The sequence below is a fragment of the Podarcis filfolensis genome (assembly GCF_964270895.1).
Source record: "Podarcis filfolensis genome assembly, chromosome: 2".
Taxonomy (NCBI): Eukaryota; Metazoa; Chordata; class Lepidosauria; order Squamata; family Lacertidae; genus Podarcis; species Podarcis filfolensis.
This window is the reverse complement of record NC_139605.1, coordinates 124,059,095-124,077,460: the sequence shown is the minus strand read 5'-3', so window position 1 is coordinate 124,077,460 and position 18,366 is coordinate 124,059,095. Positions and strand designations below refer to the sequence as shown.

Sequence of the window (18,366 nt, the reverse complement as noted above, 5' to 3'; positions counted from 1 at the left end):
ACCCCCAAGAAGAGGAGTTGAGAAAGAAACAGTTTATTAAGTATACAACCAGACCCGCGCTGAGGGGGAAGGAAGTCAAATAGAAATGAATAAGAATTGAAATAGGGATGTATGTGTATCATTTGTTCTACATGTGTAGTTATATCTTTTTGTAAGTTTGCCTTGTGAGTGACGTCTGTGTTGGTGTTGGTATAAGTTAATAAAAGCATTTAAAACAAAAAAAAACAACAAAAAAAAAACAAAAAAAACACAAATCCCATCCGCCCCAGCCAGCAAGAGCAATGGTCAGGAATGATGGGAGTTGACTCCCTTGCAGGAACATTTGTTTTTAATTTGCTTGGCAACTGCAATTCCAACATGGGTGTCACTCCTCCTGCAACTGCATCATCATCACCATCATCACCATCATTTTAGTATGCTGATGACAACGTAGTGTGCGCACGCTCAGAGGATGACCTCCAAACCATCCTAAATATCTTCGCAGAAGCTTACAAAAAGTTTGGCCTATTAATCAACATCCCAAAAACCAAAGTGCTACACCAACAAGTACAAAATAACCCCTCTGCAGTGCCACAAATCCAACTCAATGGTGTAATGTTGGAAAGTGTTGATCACTTCTCCTACCTGGGCAATTATCTTTCCACAAGGGCCAACACTGATGCCAAAATCCAGCACTGCCTGAGCTCTGCGAGTGCAGCTTTCTCCCAACTGAAGTGCAGAGTGTTTGAGGACCGGGACATTCTCAGGGAAACCAAAATGCTTGTTTACAAAGCTATTGTACTACCAACCTTACTGTATGCTTGTGAAACGTGGACCACTTCTGAATGCCATCTCCACCTCCTAGAAAGATTGTATCAATGGTGTCTCCGAAAAATTTCACACATCGCTTGGGAAGCCAGGCAACTAATGCCAGGGTACTGGAAGAAGCAAAGATCACCAGTGTTGAAGCAATGATTCTTCAACATCAACTTCGCTGAACTAGTCATGTTTTGAGGATGTCTGATGATCGTCTTCCAAAGCAACTACTCTATTCCGAACTTTAAAATGGAAAGCGTAATGCTGGTGGTCAACAAAAGAGGTTCAAAGACTCTCTGAAGACAAATCTAAAAAAATGTAGTATAAACACCAACAATTGGGAAACACTTGCCTGCGAACGCTCCAATTGGAGAACAGTCTTTACCAAAGGTGTCATGGGCTTTGAAGACACTCTAACTCAGGACTCAAACTTGCTAAGAGGAAGGCACGCTTGGCAAATCCACACTGTCATCAACTCCCACCTGGAAACCAATGTCCCCACTGTGGAAGGACATGTGGATCCAGAGTTGGCCTCCAGTCACTTACGGACTCATTGTTAAAACCGTGTTTATGGAAGACAGACTTACTCGGCTATGAGTGATCGCCAAAGGAGAAGGAGGAGGAGGAGGAGGAGAAGAAGAAGAAGAAGAAGAAGAAGAAGAAGAAGAAGAAGAAGAGACTTAGGACAAGGCATTCTGACATTTGAAAATGACATTTGGAAAGTAAGGTGGTTTCTTTGGAAAATTAAGTGCAGTGATTTCCTCTGCAAAATCCATCAGCCACTTCTCCCTCCTGCTTTCCAAACACTCAAGCACTTGCGGAGGGGAGGGGGGCTGGCATTCTTCCCTGAGTCCTCCAACAGAGCCACTGCAAAGCTGATGATGGTCATTGATGCATTTGGGTAATTTACTGCGGCTCATAAGGTGATATGAACGGAATTACGACTCACCAGGGCATGGAGCCAGATAGCAGGCGACTGGCCTGTGAGCACTGCCAAAATACAATTGTATCTGTCAGAAATTAATCCTCTCTTCTTTAATTTCAAATGCAGGAATACGAGAAGAAGTTGGTTTCAAAGCACCCCTGATTGAGGGTTATCAAAATCAGACACACACACAAACATCCAGTATTCAGTGGTAATGGTTATACGCAGGGTCTAAAATTTATGGGGTAACTGGAGAAGCAGGATCCCTGTGAAGAGAGACAATATTAGTTACACAATCCTGTGTGTATTTAGGTGGGAGGTAAAGCCTACAACAGTGCTTTTTTCCGGGGGGGGGGGTACACACACCCCTAAACATTTTGTGAATCTTTGTACTTTTGTCCATTTACTGTATTTATTTTTCCCAATTAGAACTATAAAATGGTGATTTTCTGGAGTCAAACTTTTTTTTAGAAAAAAGCACTGCTTCCACATAAATGTGCACAGGATTGCAGTCTAACAGCAGAATCCTATGGACATTTATTTGGAATTAAATCAGATGATGTTCAGTAGGACTTCTTCCCAGGAAGTGGGCAGCCTAGAAACATTTACTGCAATCCTAAACTCCAGAGATTGCAGTAGGACTAACTCTGGTCAGGCAGCACAATAGCACAGTCCTGCTGCTCCCTCTGGCTGGGGGAAGGCAGGGGCAGACAAAGCCCTGCTCCTTGATACACCAGACTGAATCCCAATGCCCCCAAGTGATAGCTATTATGCTGGCTTGGATTCCAGAAGAATACCACTCTGTAACACACACACTATGTGGGGCTGCTCTTGAAGATGGTGCAAAAATTGCAATTATGCAGCAGCCAGAGGGCTTATGAGAGCAGTACAGCTGACTATGTGTGGGCCCCATCTACACTATACATTTAAAGAGACAGTCCTGGCTTCCCTCAAAGAATCCTGGGAATTGCCATTTGTTAAGGGAGCTGAGAGCTGTTAGAAGATCCGTATTCTCCTCCCAGAGCTACAGTTCTCAGAATGGTTTAACAGTCAATTCCTCTTTCCAAGGAACTCTGCAAATTGTAGTTCTGTGACTGTTTAAAGTGTTATGATACTGCTTTAACTGTATTAACATCATTTTCCATCTTAAAACAACACTGGTTGCCCGTTGTTTTCTGGGTCCAATAAAATTCACATGCAGATTTTTCTTCCATAAAACTGCATACAAAAATATGTTTATTAGGAGAAACATGCACTAAAATGCTGAAGGATATTCATGAGCAGTTTTTAAAAATGCAAATTGCTGCAGAAATATGGAGAACCAAATTTAAGGTTTGAAAAATCTCGGAGAGATTGGAGAGAGCCAGTGTGGTGCAGTGGTTAGTGTCCAACTAGGACCAGGGAGCCCAGGGTTCAAAGCCCCACTTGGGATACCAATGCATTAAATAAATAAAAATTAGAAACCGAGAGAACTGAAATTTGACAGATCAGTGCATCCGCACTGTTTGTTCTTAAGGGTAGTACTTCCATTTAGGAACATAGCAGACACATTCCTCACCTTCCCTTGTTTATAAGAGAGTTCAGCCAAGGACCTAGAGTAGTTTTCAGGAAGCAGAGGCAAAAGCAAGGCTGTAGAGTACTGGTTTGTAGAATGAAAGAAGGGTCCTCCTAGACACCTCAAAACACCACATGCCACAGCCTCACCCATGCAAATTTCACCTTAGTTCTCTGTCTCCCTTGATAATTTCCAAATGCAATTTCTTTTCTCATTAATTGTTGGAGACTCTTTTTTAAAAGTGGGAGAACTTATCAGCAGAGCCCTAACAGATAAGCATTGGCGCTTTGTTTTTCATCGTTCAGAAGATGTGCAAGACCAGCATTTTCAGGAGAGCACATGAGGTTACCCAAGGTAATGCTGATAGATTTTATCATGCCTGCTCTAGTGCTCTGTTTTGAGATGATAATATGACTTCTATTGTTGTTTTTATGGTTTTATGGATGTGTGGTTTTAATGTTACAAGCTTCCTTGAGTGTATGGAGAAGCGGGATAGAAATTAATTTTGAAAAGGAAAGAAAAATCTCCCAGGTCTCTGTCTCCTCTCCATAACTTATGAGAGATAGAGAGAGAGAGAGAGAGAGAGAGAGAGAGAGAGAGAGAGAGAGAGAATAATGGTCTACCAAGGAGGGCTGTTGTAAGTACCATTGGAATACTTATTGGAAGGCTTGCCAGCAGTTCATAATTTTTATGAACAGTTAATAATTTAGGATCTTTGCTGTCAAGGGCAGTGAAGCAGTTTCCCAGTAGGAAGGCTGCTGCTTTTGGGTCACTGAGGAAGGATGCAAATTCTTGCCCTCATTGAAAAAGATAAGGAGACCTTGGTGGAGGCAAGGCATGCCTCAGCACTATGCAGGTGAATGGTTGCTAGTTGGCTGCCCACCTTTGTTGATGTCATCATCCCATGCCCACACCTGGGGCTGCTAGCCAATCAGCAAGCACACACTTCCACCATGCTGACTGAAGGACCCTCCGTTGCCTTCACCTATGCCTCCCAATAGCTTTAGTGAGACAGAAAAGCCCCTCTGCCCTAGACTGCTCTGTGTGGGTCAGTACTTCCCACTAGTGATCCATTTTGCCAGCTGCCACTGGGATGCCATGATAATTGCTCCCACACCTGGAATAAGGAGGCACGAGACTTGTCTTGTTGTGTTAACTAGGGCCACGACCACAACTATCTGAATGTCTAGGGAAAGATCTAAAACTGTTGTCTGTGAATGAACAGTGTCTGAAGAGTTCTGGGTTTGTTGGTGCTGCTGCTGCTAAAGCACAGCAGATTATATATATATAGAGAGAGAGAGAGAGAGAATGAAAGGTTCATTAAAAAAAATAAATCCTACATTGCTCTGTTTTAATAGCAAAGCAACCCGAAACTCTTCAGACATCCAATGAAGCTGAATTTTGGAAGATTCGGAACAGATAAAAGAAAGTACTTCTTCACGCATCACATAAACTATGGAACTCCCTCCCACAGGAAGCAGTGATGGCCACCAGCCTAGAGGGCTTTAAAAGAAGATGAGGCAAATTCATGGAGGACAAGACTAGGGATGGCTATCAGCCAGGATGGCTGTGCTCTGCCTCCACAGTCGGAGGCAGCCATGCTTCTGAAGACCAGCTGCTGGAAACCACAGGAGGGGAGAGGGGCTCTTGTGTTCAGGTGCCACTTGCTGGTTTCTCACAGGCCCCTGGTTGGCCCCTGTGGGAACAGGATGATGGGCTAGATGGGTCATTGGCCTGATCCAGCAGGGCACTTCTTCTGTTCTTGACTCCGCAGGGAGGTTCCTACGCAGATCCACATCGTAGTGGGCGGGCCAGAGGGAAAGATTGGAGTGCAATGTATGGGACTTTTACCTTCCACAGAAGACTATATTCCATCCCCACAGAAGGTTCTATAGACACACACGTCCTTCTCTTTGTCCTCCATCCAAGCAGAAAGATGATTTGTTAAGAAGCCAGGCAGAAGCACTCAAGGTGGCTGGAGGGGTAGGGGTGTGGCCTGGAAGGTGGAGTGTGGCCTGAGGAGGGATGTGGCCTGAGAAGAGCCTAGAGGGCTGCATCTGGCCCCAAGGTCAGACGTTCCCCACCGCACTGCTATCAACAAACAGAATTCAGTGTGAACCAAGCACTGTATACAATTTTAGCATTAAGATGGACACACGCTTCAGCCGGGGTGTGATAAAGGCTAGGCTTGGCACAAGCATCTGCTGTGCTATGGAGCAGACATGAAGCCTTTCTAGCCAATCATTCAACTCGATGCCTCTATGCCCTCAGGTGAGATGGAGTTGTCATACATGCATCCTTCTGACACTGGCAAACCCTCCAGGGGACAGAGGCACTTCCTAACAGCTATTGCCAAGCAGCGCTCAGCGATCTCCCCTGCGTACACACATACAACATTTCCTGTTTTCCGCACACAGCATTTTGTGGGACATTGACTCTTGGGTGAGACCTTTAGCTGTACAGTTCATGCTTGTGCCTTCAGCGTGGCTTCCTTGGTTGGCTGATCAAGTCCCTTTGGGGAATTCAGTGGAAGTTTTTGGTTTTTTTTTAAAGACAGTACCTTGATGCAGTCTCGTAGACCTGCCAACCTGGCAGCTGACGGAGGGGAAAGGTCCCTTTCTTGCAGCTCTAGCAAGAAGGACTTGTTCTTCTTTGGGGTACAGCCCTGCTAGTGGGTGTTGTTGAATGGACATTTCATGCAGGTGGTGTGGTTTTAGGATGCTACTCTGTTGGGGGCAACCCCACCACCACCACCTTGCAAATAAACAACTAGAGCACGTAAGTAAGAGATGGAGAACCTCTGGCCCTCCAAGACCCTCTGTCTGGTCCTTGACACTTCCCACAGGCCATCCCTCTCCCCAGCCATATATGCTACTGGCCCTTGTGTGTTTTTGCCTGGCTAAAATTTCTCCATGACTTTTGTTTCTGCCCCTGCCCCAATGACATGTGGATCTCAGAAAGCTGCCTAGAAGACAAATTGGCCCTCAGGACTAGCTGCATATTCCTGCATTGCGGTCCCTTCCAACTCTAAAGTTCTATGATTCTATGATTCTAGGTCAGAAAAATGCCCCTGGCCAAAGGGAAAGGGCTTGTAGTGCAGGTTGCTACCTGCTCTTTGGACACTAGTGAGGCAGGGGGAATGAGGTCAGCAGGTGCCCCCCCCCCTGATTAAGTAAAATAGGAATACTTAACTAACTGGCCAATCACGTTGGTTCTAACAAAAGCCCTGCCCCCACCACAAAGTCCTGCCCCCCCCCAACAAAAATCCTGGCTACGCCCATGGAATTAGTTCTGATTATTGAGATTTCTACTTCACCTTTCAGGCTTTGTGAAGTTTTGCAGTATCTTCCCAAGACTGGGTGGGAGATACTAAGAGGACAAATCAGTTCCCTGCAAAAGCAAGCAATTAGCTACCAGGACAGTTGTGGATGTGACACAAGGAGTGACTCAAAATCTATCCGTGTGGGGCTGGCAGTCTCATCAGCTTAGTGACAATCTCCCCAAAGAATGATTTTCTGTCCAATTTAGTCTCATCATCCAACTGTGACCTGTGTCCTCCCAACCTGGGAACAAACTGATTTGTGAGCAGAATTCCTAAGTCAAGAGTGGGGAAAACATTTTCTAGAAGGTGGAGGAACAAAAAAAGAAGCCAAGATGGAATTTAAATCAGGCACAGTCACTGTTGGAAACTCTGGATGAAGTTTCTATATTACCATTTCATGTTCCCCTTCTCTGAAAGCGTGTGGGCAAAACTTAGGGTCATTGATATAGGGTGGATTCCCAAAGAGTAGCAAAGGGAGTCTCACAGCATCTTAAAGATGAACAGATTGCCCAAGGCACAAATATTGCTGGGCTAGAATCCATTTCAAAAAACAGCCTTGCAGGATAGAGCACATTTCCTTTGTCCAGTCCAGGAGTTGCTCCTTATTTTTAAGTTAGATTTGCATCCCACTTTTCTTCTGTCATGGAACTCAAAGTCAGGTAGGTGAGAATTCCCAGGCAGTCTGCCATCCAAACATTGACCAGGCCTGAGCCAGCTTAGCTTCAGCCAGGGGACAGGACCATGCACCCTGGTGCTGTGGTTAACAACATGGGCAATCACACCAAAAGACAAGGCCCCTATAAAAACATCCTCATCCATCCTATCTTTGCCTTTCCCTGGAAATATCAGTCCTGAAAAGGACTTTGCCTCCAACTGAAGCCCCAGGAGCAGTCTAACCACCCTCCTCCAAAGCAAGCCTCTCAATTCCCTGGACTAAACTTTTGAGTCCTTGAGCAACTTCATCTCAAATCCCTTCTTGCTGACTGAGTCCCTGAAATGCAGAAGACGCAGGAGGGAGATGGGGAATGAGAGGGCACCAAAGCCAGCAATTAAAAGCTATTTATAGCAGTTGAGAGACAGGAGCTAATGAGAGAGAGGGGGGAGTATGCTAATAGAATAGCGATTCAATCAACACCCAAAATGTATTAGCAGCATGTTTCTTTAGCTGCCTGCCAAAAGTACGCCCACATCACAGGGAAACAGAAAATGTTAGGAAAGCGAGTGACTGATAACTTCACAGATTCGTGAACTGCTCTTGAGTTTGTGGGATCCCAGAGTTGTTCACCACATCTGTGATGTGTGGATCCAGATTTTAATGTGCACCCAATCCATAGGGCAGTTGTGGGGAACATTTGGCCCTCCAGAGGTTGCTGAAATGCAACTCTCACCAGCCCCAGCAAGCATGGCCAATGGCCAAGGATGACAGGTGTGTGTGTGCTGTCCTTCATCTGAGGATGCCAGGGTGGTTTATAGTATAAAAACACAGAAATATGTAACATAATAAAAAACAAAACAATGTTTTTGCCTGGAGCCTAAATATATGCAATGAAGTCTCTGAGAGCATTCCACAATCCACGTCACTCACTCTAGGGTTGCAAACTGTAATCTGGGGCCCGTTCTGTTCCTGCAGCAGGGTGAAAAGAGAGCAGAAGTCGGAAGCTGCCTTCTGCTCATCTGCCCATCTAGCTCAGCTTTGTCTATATGACTGGCAGAAACTCTCCAAGGCTTCAGGCCCACAGAAGCCATTCAAAGCACTGGCTGCCTGATCTTCTTAACTAGAGATACCACAGACTAAACCAGGGCATTCTGCATGTAAAGCTGCCAATGCTGGAGGAAAGTAAAAGTAACACATTTCATTTAAAAAGTGCAAACCATATCAGGGTGAGTATGTCTAAGGCCACAATGAAAGCATTTAAAAAGAAAGAAAAGCAGAAAAGCAAACAACAAAGTAGCAGGAAATTAATCATCTTCAGCAACCAACCATGGCTACAAATGCCCATAGAGAGAGAGAGAGAACTTTTAACAAGTGCAATGACTTGTATCAGGAAGTGGCATGGTAGGAGTTGAGAGCCTGGGGTTTCGTTGGAAAGGAGTCCAAAAGACTTGGTGGCATCACAATGAAAAGGCTTTCCTGTTCACCCTCACAGATCTTACCATGGTGAAAGAAGAAATGCTCAATATACTTATCTCAGTAGGTTTCAGGGAGATGATGAGGTCTATCTTTTCCCCTACTAAGCAGCCTGGGAGAAGAAACCTAAACCTAACCCTGGCAAACATTACATTGAACAGGTTCCAATACTGAATTGACAGATTTGTCCATCCCTAGCCCTTGGTGAGCAGGAAAGCAGTGCATAAATGCTATGATCAAACAAATAACTGAACTGAGTTTGATTAAATAATGCAGAATGGAAAATCAGGAATAATTTTATACTGTACTGAGAAACACGTGGGCCCTTGCAGCACAATTGTTGCAGGGTGGACTGTTGCTGTTCAGGTTTTGGAGGCATGAAGACCCTGTCTCCAGTAGCCGTCTGGCAAAGCTCAGAAGATGGGTACATCCAAAGCAGGGCCTCCAGTTGTGATCTAAGTGAAAGGAGAGGTGATTATGGGAGAAAGGGGTCCTTCAGATACCCCTGGGTCCAGCCTGTTAAGGACTGATTGAAAGACCCCCTGTGACTTGATGGTCAACTACACAGAAGCAGGGGGAAGCAATGAGGAAAGGATTGCACCTCAATGAATTGCCTGCTTGTTATCATTTCTCCTTTGGGTGTCCTCTTTGTAATTGCTTCTCAGGCATCTTGCCTGCCCAGTCAAACAGATCACTGAAACCTACATATTTAATCAACATATCAAATTCAACCTCCTTCTTCTTCCCAACATCTATCCTCTTCCCTCCCCCTGCCACCCCCACCTCAAAGTCAAAGCATACATTTTTATCTCTGCTTGATCAATCTTCATTATCGAATCTCCAAATCTGGAAGCCACAGCAGGGGAGATATGGCATTTTGTGACAATTGTTGGATTAATCCGTCCTTGGTCAGGATCAGCTACAATCAAAGGAACAAGGTAACACAAGCAGCAGACAGAAAAGGTTTTTATCCTGACACAGGGGTGAGGAGGGAGCCTGTATAACAGGCATGTAGGGTAGAAAAACTCTTTGTGAGGTTACTGTTGCTCACACCCCAATCTCTGAGTGGCGAGAGACTCTGGGATGCCTGCGCTTACTCAGGGTTTGGTTTCCTTGGGATGGAGACTGTTGTGTCTTTTAGGATATATAGTTTTCTTTACACATCTATACAACCTGAGCATAGGATGGAGGGTTTCCCAGCATTAACCCTCCAACAGATCCTGATACACCATTAGGTCTCCAGGGAAGCCCCGAGCCACAGCTTTGGGTCCAGACTCCAGCACAAAGGAGGGCATGCTTTTGTGTCTACAACTTCTGGCATCAGCCAAAACTCTCCCTTGCCCTATTGCTCTCCATCCTAGGATGGAATAGCCTCCAGGCATGTGGGGAAAGTGGTTAAATGCCTACCGTCTTCCTGGAGAGCACAATCACTTAGTTGCCACTATGTCCACAAAGCTCACTCTTTGAGATGCCAATGAGATTACTTAATTGGCCAGCTAAGACCATTACCTTACAAAAAGACTAATGGGTTCAGCAGTTTCTTCTACTAGATTCAAAACCTCACTGGGTACAAAATCACAGGCCTGCAAGGGACTCACAGATATCATCCAGACCAACCCCACAAACCTATAGCAGTATGAAGTCCACCCTTCCCAAAGAGAATTGAGTGAGGACATAAGGTTGCTTGCTGTCTAATTTTTGAGGTCACAGATCTGAGAAATAACAGTGCTTCCAGATGACCTGTCTATTGAGCATCCTGATTTCTTTGCGGGAAGATTAGACATCATTGGTTCCTTAATGAGCATTCATTTGTTTGCAGGGAGGTTGGCTCAGAAGGAAGTTTCATCATTAAGCTTGCTGGGGCTTACCTCCAAGTAAGTATGCTAGGAAGGATTGCAACCTCAGGCTATAATCATGGTCACTCATAAGCAATACTCACAGGCTACTTTTTCTAACCTTCCCATTCCCATGTATAACTTTTATATTCTTTCTTAAGCCCAACTTTCTTGCCAGCTCCATTTCTCACACTCCATTCTCTGTAAATTAAGTTATTTCCAACGAGTCTCAGCCCTCTTTAAGACTCAACTTCTTTCCTTTCTTTCCACCTACCATATCCTGGCTCTCAACCCTCTGGCTGCTGCCTTCCTTCGGAAATCCACTTCTAGGCTCCTGGTCCCTACTGAGCTTAGTCTCTTTGTGATGTCTTTGCTGCTCAGGCAATGCACTCCTCATTGTTCTTTGCCTCATTGTGACATCAGCACTGCTCAGCCAATGGGCGCAAGAAACTTCATTACAACCACAAATAAATCCTTTAACACAGGCCCATCTGCACTGTACATTGAAAGCAGCAGTATACCACTGTGGAGTATAGTTTGTTAAAGATGCCAAGAGTTGCTAGAAGACCCCTAGGCCCCTAAAGGGCTGCAATTCCCAGAGTTCCCTGAGAAGAAAAATTGATGGTTAAACCACAATATTGATCTTTGGGGATTTATTTATATGGCATACAACTCATCTCCTCCCATGCATGCTGTTGTGTGCCCCTGAAAAGATGTTCATGTGTGGGAGGGGTCCCCAAAGAAGTATAAAATCTACCCTCCTCATTTTCAGCCTTGACCAATTTAGTTCACTGAAAAAGGATCCAACAGGCCCACTCCTCTTCATAATCTCCTGTGTGATCTCACTTGGAGCATGAGTAGCTGTTGCACAGAGAGCCTGGGGAGGCATGGAGCTGCCAGATCATTCAATAAATGCAGGTCACGTCAAAGCAACTGTGCACACCTCAGAAAGGCTGGCCTGACAGTTTGAGAACCCTGGATTTAGGAAGAAGCTGGTTGTGGAATAACCATTTCACCAGCTCAAAAATAAAAGACTCATGAAAGGCAACTGGAATCATTTGATGTGCTCATACCAGCCCACTGCATTAACACCAGGGGGCTGATTGCTAGTGCATTCTGAGAATGGGATGCTGAGCCATTTTAACCTTGCCCTGGAGCCCATAATGATAGGTGTGATGAGTTGAAGAATAAGAAAAGGATGCCAACAACAGGGAAAGGGCCCTGAGACCAGAGAGCAGGAGGGAGCCAGAGGTTGCCTATAGCTGGCTGGGACAGGCAAGAGGATTGAGCTGAAAACCATATGAAGTATAGTCCATTGATGAAATGGGCTGAGTTGTGTAGCTGTGCGTTTGATTGAAGGTGGAATCAATGGAATCTCATTGAAAAAAATGCACGGCTTTCAGACAAAAATCAGAACCACCTTCTTTGTGTGGCAGCAGGTAGTTCAGGGGAGAATAGGCAATCCCAGGCTCCTTTGCAACAGAAAGCACTGGATGCAAAAGAAGGTTGTAGAAAAGAATAATCTTGCTTTCAAATTCTTAAGCTGCACACATTTTTGTCCAAGCTGTGTTCAGCCTACGCATGAGGAGCTCATTGCATTTGTTGTTGTTGTTGTGTTTTTACTGATTCTGAGCCTTTATCAATGCCATTTTGGGAAACAATGTTGACTGTTCCTTGCCCAGAATTCCTTCCAAATCTCCACAGTACTTCAGGGAAAAGATAGTTGTCCCTATACTTGGCTGTTATTGAGAGGGATCCGGACTGGGACATTTGTATCTTACTCCCCCCCAACATTACAGCATTCCCAGGATGGTTTACAATTAGAGTCAAAAAGAGATGAGGACCTTTGAGCATGCTCAAATAGTCTTTTCCAGTGCTTTTCCGTGCCACATTTTCTTTACATGCACGCAGACAGCTGCAGAAACAAATCTATGTATTGTTGGCATCCATTTGTCTTGGGAGACAATGGAGGAGTGCACCTTTGGGTTAGGTTACCAGACATCCCCATTTCCTGGGGACAGCTACATTAGGTCACACCAGGCCCTGTTAATGGTCTGGAAGCATCTGATACTGCAGCATTGTTGAAGCTGAGAACCCGTGGACCAGATCTGACCCACAGAAGTCGACAAGTAAGAAAGAACAAGTTGGAAATTTAGCAATAATTTTTCATGAAGAAGAAGAAGAAGAATAGTAGTAGTTTAGATTTGATATCCCGCTTCATCACTACCCGAAGGAGTCTCAAAGTGGCTAACATTCTCCTTTCCCTTCCTCCCCCACAACAAACACCCTGTGAGGTGAGTGGGGCTGAGAGGCTTCAGAGAAGTGTGACTAGCCCAAGGTCACCCAGCAGCTGCATGTGGAGGAGTGGAGACGTGAACCTGGTTCACCAGATTACGAGTCTACTGCTCTTAACCACTACACCACACTGGCCAAACCAATTACTCTTTCCCACAGTTTTCTTCTTTCTCTCTTCTTTCTGTTCACTTACTGGGAGGCTAGATCATGGTGGATATTTTATGAGCATTCACTTCCCCCTCCCCCCCAAGAGCTGAAATGACATTGCATCCAACCAAGTGGCACCCCACCTTCCTTATTGCAAAAATGCTGATCTTTTGAGGAAACAGGTTTGTTCTGCGAGACCTCCCAATCAACTATAATGGCATCATATGAATTTGTTGATATGTGATTGACTGCCATCTGAAAGGAGCAACAGTCTGGAAGCACCCTTAATTGATCAATATGGGATGGCCAAAGTTACTGTGGACACCTGCACAAGAACCAGGAATTTGGAAGCGATAGGTCCCACCAGAGTTCAGCTCCCTCTGAGATCTTACACTTATATAATAATGGCAAATTCATTTTCTGATCCTTTGTCCTTATGTAGCTAAAACAGTACCACCCCCACACAAGAGGGAGGTTTTAGCAGGCTTGGGGGAACCCCAATGTTTGCTAAGGTACTAACAACTTTTTTGGGGGGGACCTAAGATGGAGAGCCCCAAGCAGCCTAATAAGGGCTAATCATGCTCAGGGGCCACAGGAATGGAGTGGCATGGAAAACCCTGGAAAAAGTTTTGCCTGGCTGGAAGCCTGAACAAGAGCACCCCTCTCTACAACATCACGTTGCTGGTCACACTTCTTGTTGCTGGTAGGAATCCTGAAGGAGCCTGAGCTTCGCCAATACCACTTCAGGATTTCAATTTATTATGAATTCCACTCTCAGCAGGTTGAGTGTCTGTCACCTTCCCCCCACCCCTGTAGAAGAGGCTCAAGAATGAAATCAATAAAATTTAATCATTCTAAAGTGGCATTGACATGGATCTCTTTTAAAGTCAATATGTTTAGTGTCATTTTCTTTTCCAGGAATGCTTCTCCAAGCCTTCACCCCACCCACAACAACCAGATAAGAATACACATAGCAGCCTTCCCAACTCCCCAATAAATTGATCACTGAAAAGAAAGTTCTCACTCCACACATCTCCATTCTCCCCATATGCCATGTTCCCAGTGCCCTTCTCTTGGGTCTATCTAGGGATGTTAAGAAAGCAGAGATTTCCATTCCAACCTGTATTCATCACAATCAGCGATGTTCCTGTCCCACTGTAGTTCAGTTTCTGCAAATTACTACATGATTCATCTCACCGTCCGCTGTTTAACATCATTCACATCAGTTACTTAACTATTTATGTAACTTACATAACATCAAAACAATGTTAAAAAGAAGTCATTAATTATGTTTCCAGACTGAAAAACAAGACTGATGTGAATGAATACTGATCATATTCCATTTTTATTAATAGTTTTTATTGACTTTTCCAAAAAGGAAGACAAATACAGTCAATACAAACTAAATGATAATAAATGGAGACCTGTTCCAAGCATACAAGTAAGAAGGAGAAGGGAGGGTTCAGCCAAGTCTGCAGATCCTAAAACAAATAGATCTGTATAAAGAGTCCATATATCAGAGAATGTCCCATCTACTGAGCACATTCCCTTATCTGATTTCTGTTCCTGATCACATACGAAAACATAAACTACAGCAGCAATTTCCACTTCCTTTCCCATTTTTTTGTTGGAATTCTGCATCACCCCCCAGCCTGTCCCATGTGTTGTCCAGTCTCTCAGTTACCTCAATGAGTTCTGACTTCTTAAAAGGGGGCATGGAAAAATTCCAGGCTGAGGACCACATTCCCTTCTGGACAAAACTCTCAGACAAAAATCTGCCTGTGGCAGATGAATCAGAGGCAAAAGTATGTCTCCTCTTAGCCCCCTGAACAGACTACGGTTCTCAGGATACTTTGGGAGGAGCCATGACTGTTTAAAGTGGTATGATATTGCTTTAAATGTCTAGTGCAGATGGAGGTTAACAGTCATTTCCCCACTGCCAATCTCTACTGGTCCCCCCTCTGCCTCTGTGCAACATGCCATTTCCCCACTATCAGCTGGATCAGTTTATCCTCCTTGGATAAACTGTTGCGCTCTCAAGGCAGATGGAGTGGATGGCTGGAGTCAAACTGGGAAAGTAAATATGGGGACAAGCAATGCTTTTTTCCTGATCACCTATTCATGCCTGTCATTTTGTGTTGGCACCCATGGCTGTTTCCTCAAGGTATGAGTACCGGCACTAAAAAGGTCAGTGGGATAGGCTTCCCATGTTGTTGCAGCTGGTCTTAAATGAATGCAAACTCAGCTTCTTTACAACAAGTATACAAGGCAGCTTTGATAAAATAAATAAACTACAAGGTAAGATAAAAAAGATCTTGCAAAAACAAATATGTATGTGAAACTAACGTCAATTTCAGGGGAACAACAATGGAAATCACCAGCATATTCTAAAAAGGTGCATTTTCAGTTAGATAATCTTCCCTGCCTTGCCTAGAAGCCGGCACGGGGAGGGCCAAGCCCCACCACAACCTGGGTGCCCAATCCCCTTGAGTACTTTATCTCAGAGGACGGTGGGATCTGAAGGAGAGTCTCTGAATCAGCACTATATGGTCCCAGGAATGGGATGTGGTTCCTGAGATATTCTGGTCACAACTTGAAAGGCCAAAGCCATCACCTGTTTTACAAAGAGCTGCTTTATCAAGCCAAGGTCTACCCAGTCAGTACTATTCTGATTCCAGAAAACTGTCAAGCAGGGCCACAAAGGGGGGGGGGTCAACTCCCAACAGTGGTGCCATCAGAGCAGGGAGTGGGGCAGGGACAGAAGACCAGAGCGGCCCCTCTCAGGGGACAATGCAGATGCCACCCCCTCCCCAAACAGCAGGGCTGTTTTGAGACTTGCCATAAAATGCAAACTGGATCTGCCCTATCCCTAGGCAGAGGGATCTTCTTGCTGAAACAAAAAGCTGTCCCTAGAGTCACTGCCCTTGTGCCAAACTCTCTTGGGACGCAGGTAACTGCGGCTTCTCTGCTAGAGCATCATTCACAATGTCATTCATGTTTTGTCACTTTGATCACTTCGCTCATCAACTTCATCGTGTTCAATTCAAGCTTCTCCAGTTTGCCATTAGCCATCACTGTTCTCTCATTACTTTTTTCTTATCTGTTTTGCTACCACATTCTCTGCCCCTGCCTCTTTGAGCATCTGCCAGCAATCTCCATCTCTTGCCTCCATATGTTTCTCTTAGCTCTTCCCTTTGAAACTCCCTCTCCCCTGACATTTACCTGGCTCCATCCATCATCACTGTCAATAACAGGGACGGAGGGGAAATTTGATGCTATTTGCATTCTAATGAGAATAGAACAAATTTGTGCCTCTCAAAGCAATTATATGAACCGAAGTGTAGCCATCTTGGAAAGATGCAGTGCAGTCCTCTAGCCAGGTAAAATGTACCCCAAAATGCATATATTTGTAAAAATAGCATACAAAAGTGCATTGTGTTATGGAAAATAATCGGAAAAATGTGTTTCCTAGACAAAGATGCATGTGAGGAAAACTTCACACTAAATGCCAATGAATTTAAGTGATGTGAAAATCTGGAGCATTGAACTGAAGATAGGAAAAAAATTGAAACACACAAATCTGCCCACCCCTCTGTCCAGGCCACTGTCACCTGACCCCCTTTCCATTTTGCAGCCCCTTCCCTTGTGGGTTGCACCTCCTCTCTGACTCTTGGCTTGACACATTTTGGGGGCTGTCCTTTTTCAATCTCTGTAAGGTGCCTTAATGAGGCACTCAGCCAAGCCCTGAATAGTGTTCTTTCTGTTTCTGATGTTGAGCTAAGAGTGCCCAACAGGCTGCATTCATGCACAAGAGGGAGGTATCAGAAGGCTATGGGGAGTGGGGACTCCAAAGTTTGCAAAACAAAAAATCAGGGCGAGGTGGGGGGTAGGGGGTGGGGTAGGTGAAGGAACCATGAAAACAATGCAGTTATGACTGAGCATGCTCAGTGGCCATGGAACACTAACTGGGAGGAGAATGGAATGGGAAATATGGGGAAGGAAAGGAGTGGAATGGAGAGACTTAGAATCCCAAACAGCAGCACTCCACACTGCAACATTTTGCTACAGTTCTCCCATGATATATATTATCAGAGAAGTTAAGTCTCAGCTCTGACATCGCTCAGCCCACAGACTGCTCCTGCAGCCCTGTCTCGTGTCCCATATGTAGAGGGGAAGCTCTGTGGGGCAGGCTTCCTCTTCCTAGAGCCTCACCTTGCAGCACTTTATGCAAAGTGGCCTAATTTACATATAAATCACATAAGGTGGACAAGGAGCCTTGGCAGGATTTTAATCAGACTCCAGACATTGTGACTAGCTGAGATGGGAAGCAGCAAATCTCGCCAGAGTCATTAGGACTTTCATTACCAACAACATTAAAAAAAAGACAAGTAGAAGATGGAAGAGAATGTGTCAAGCAGGAATAGCTCAGGACTTTCCAATCCATTCATCCTTGGCATATGTCCCAAAGCACCCCCATCTGAGGCGGCTCCTAAGGAGACAACGAAGGGTATAGATTCCTCTCCAATGTGGATGAGCCAGGGAGGCTGCATGGGATTGTCAGATCAGGCCCAGCTCTTGGGTAGGTGGAGGCTTTGGCCTGTGCTTTAGCTCTGCAGAGTGCGCGGCTGCAGTCAGAATGCTGCAATGGGGCATTTTCATGACTCAGAGAAAGGGAAGCCCAAGGAGAACTGGAGGCTGCCTGGTGTGGGCAGGTGGGCAGGCAGCTAGGTGTTATGTACTGAGTTGAATAGGATTCAGAATGCAGCAGTCTGATTGGTCCTAGAACAATACGATTCAGAATGCAGCTGTCTGACTGGTCCTCGAACAATAGGGTCCAGAATGCAGCAGTCTGATTGGTCCACAGGAGCCACGCAATACAGCTCCAGGTGGAAGTGAATCCACAACCTGATTGGCCTACAGGAGAATCCCGGAATTAGCCAATCATGTGGGGCCCATTGTCTGAATAATGTATATAAAGCAGACATTCTGGGGGAACTTCCATTCCTCCTCACCACTATGAGCTGAATAAAGAGCATGAAATCCACTCTCGACTCCGAGTATATTTCACTGGTCACAAGGCCAAAGTGCAAAATGTCTTTCTTTGGAGAGAGCCTGGAAGTGGCACAGAAACTGAATCCCCAGCTGACACATTCCAGGTTTTGCTCCAGCTGCAGACTCAAGCCCTCACTGGATCTAGAGATTCGTGGCATGGGGAATGGGGGTGGCAGTGGTAGAGGCAAGGAAGACATGAATCGAAAGGAGCAACACATCTCTTGTAATGTGCACTGAACCCCAAATTGTTTATGAAGAAAAGTGTAGGATGACTGTGTTGAAGTTCAGTGGGTGCAAAATGTGGTGGCCCCT

At 45.1% G+C, this 18,366-nt stretch overlaps 1 protein-coding gene and 1 long non-coding RNA gene across 4 annotated transcripts in view; both read right to left on the bottom strand.

Moving 5' to 3' along the window:
- The window catches only part of LOC310756133 (microtubule-associated protein 1 light chain 3 gamma-like), a 123,744-nt gene that overhangs the window by 41,202 nt on the left and 64,176 nt on the right, over positions 1-18,366 (bottom strand). The window lies entirely within an intron of this gene.
- LOC310756151 lies at positions 6,335-10,933 on the bottom strand. 2 transcript variants are annotated; one of them, XR_014544724.1, is made up of 5 exons: positions 10,835-10,933; positions 9,527-9,644; positions 9,327-9,426; positions 9,034-9,180; positions 6,335-8,221 (listed from the first exon to the last, which is right to left on the bottom strand). It is a non-coding gene; the product is annotated as an uncharacterized lncRNA (long non-coding RNA). The 2 variants fall into 2 exon arrangements; XR_014544725.1 differs by lacking the exon at positions 6,335-8,221 and having other exon boundaries at positions 8,997-9,180.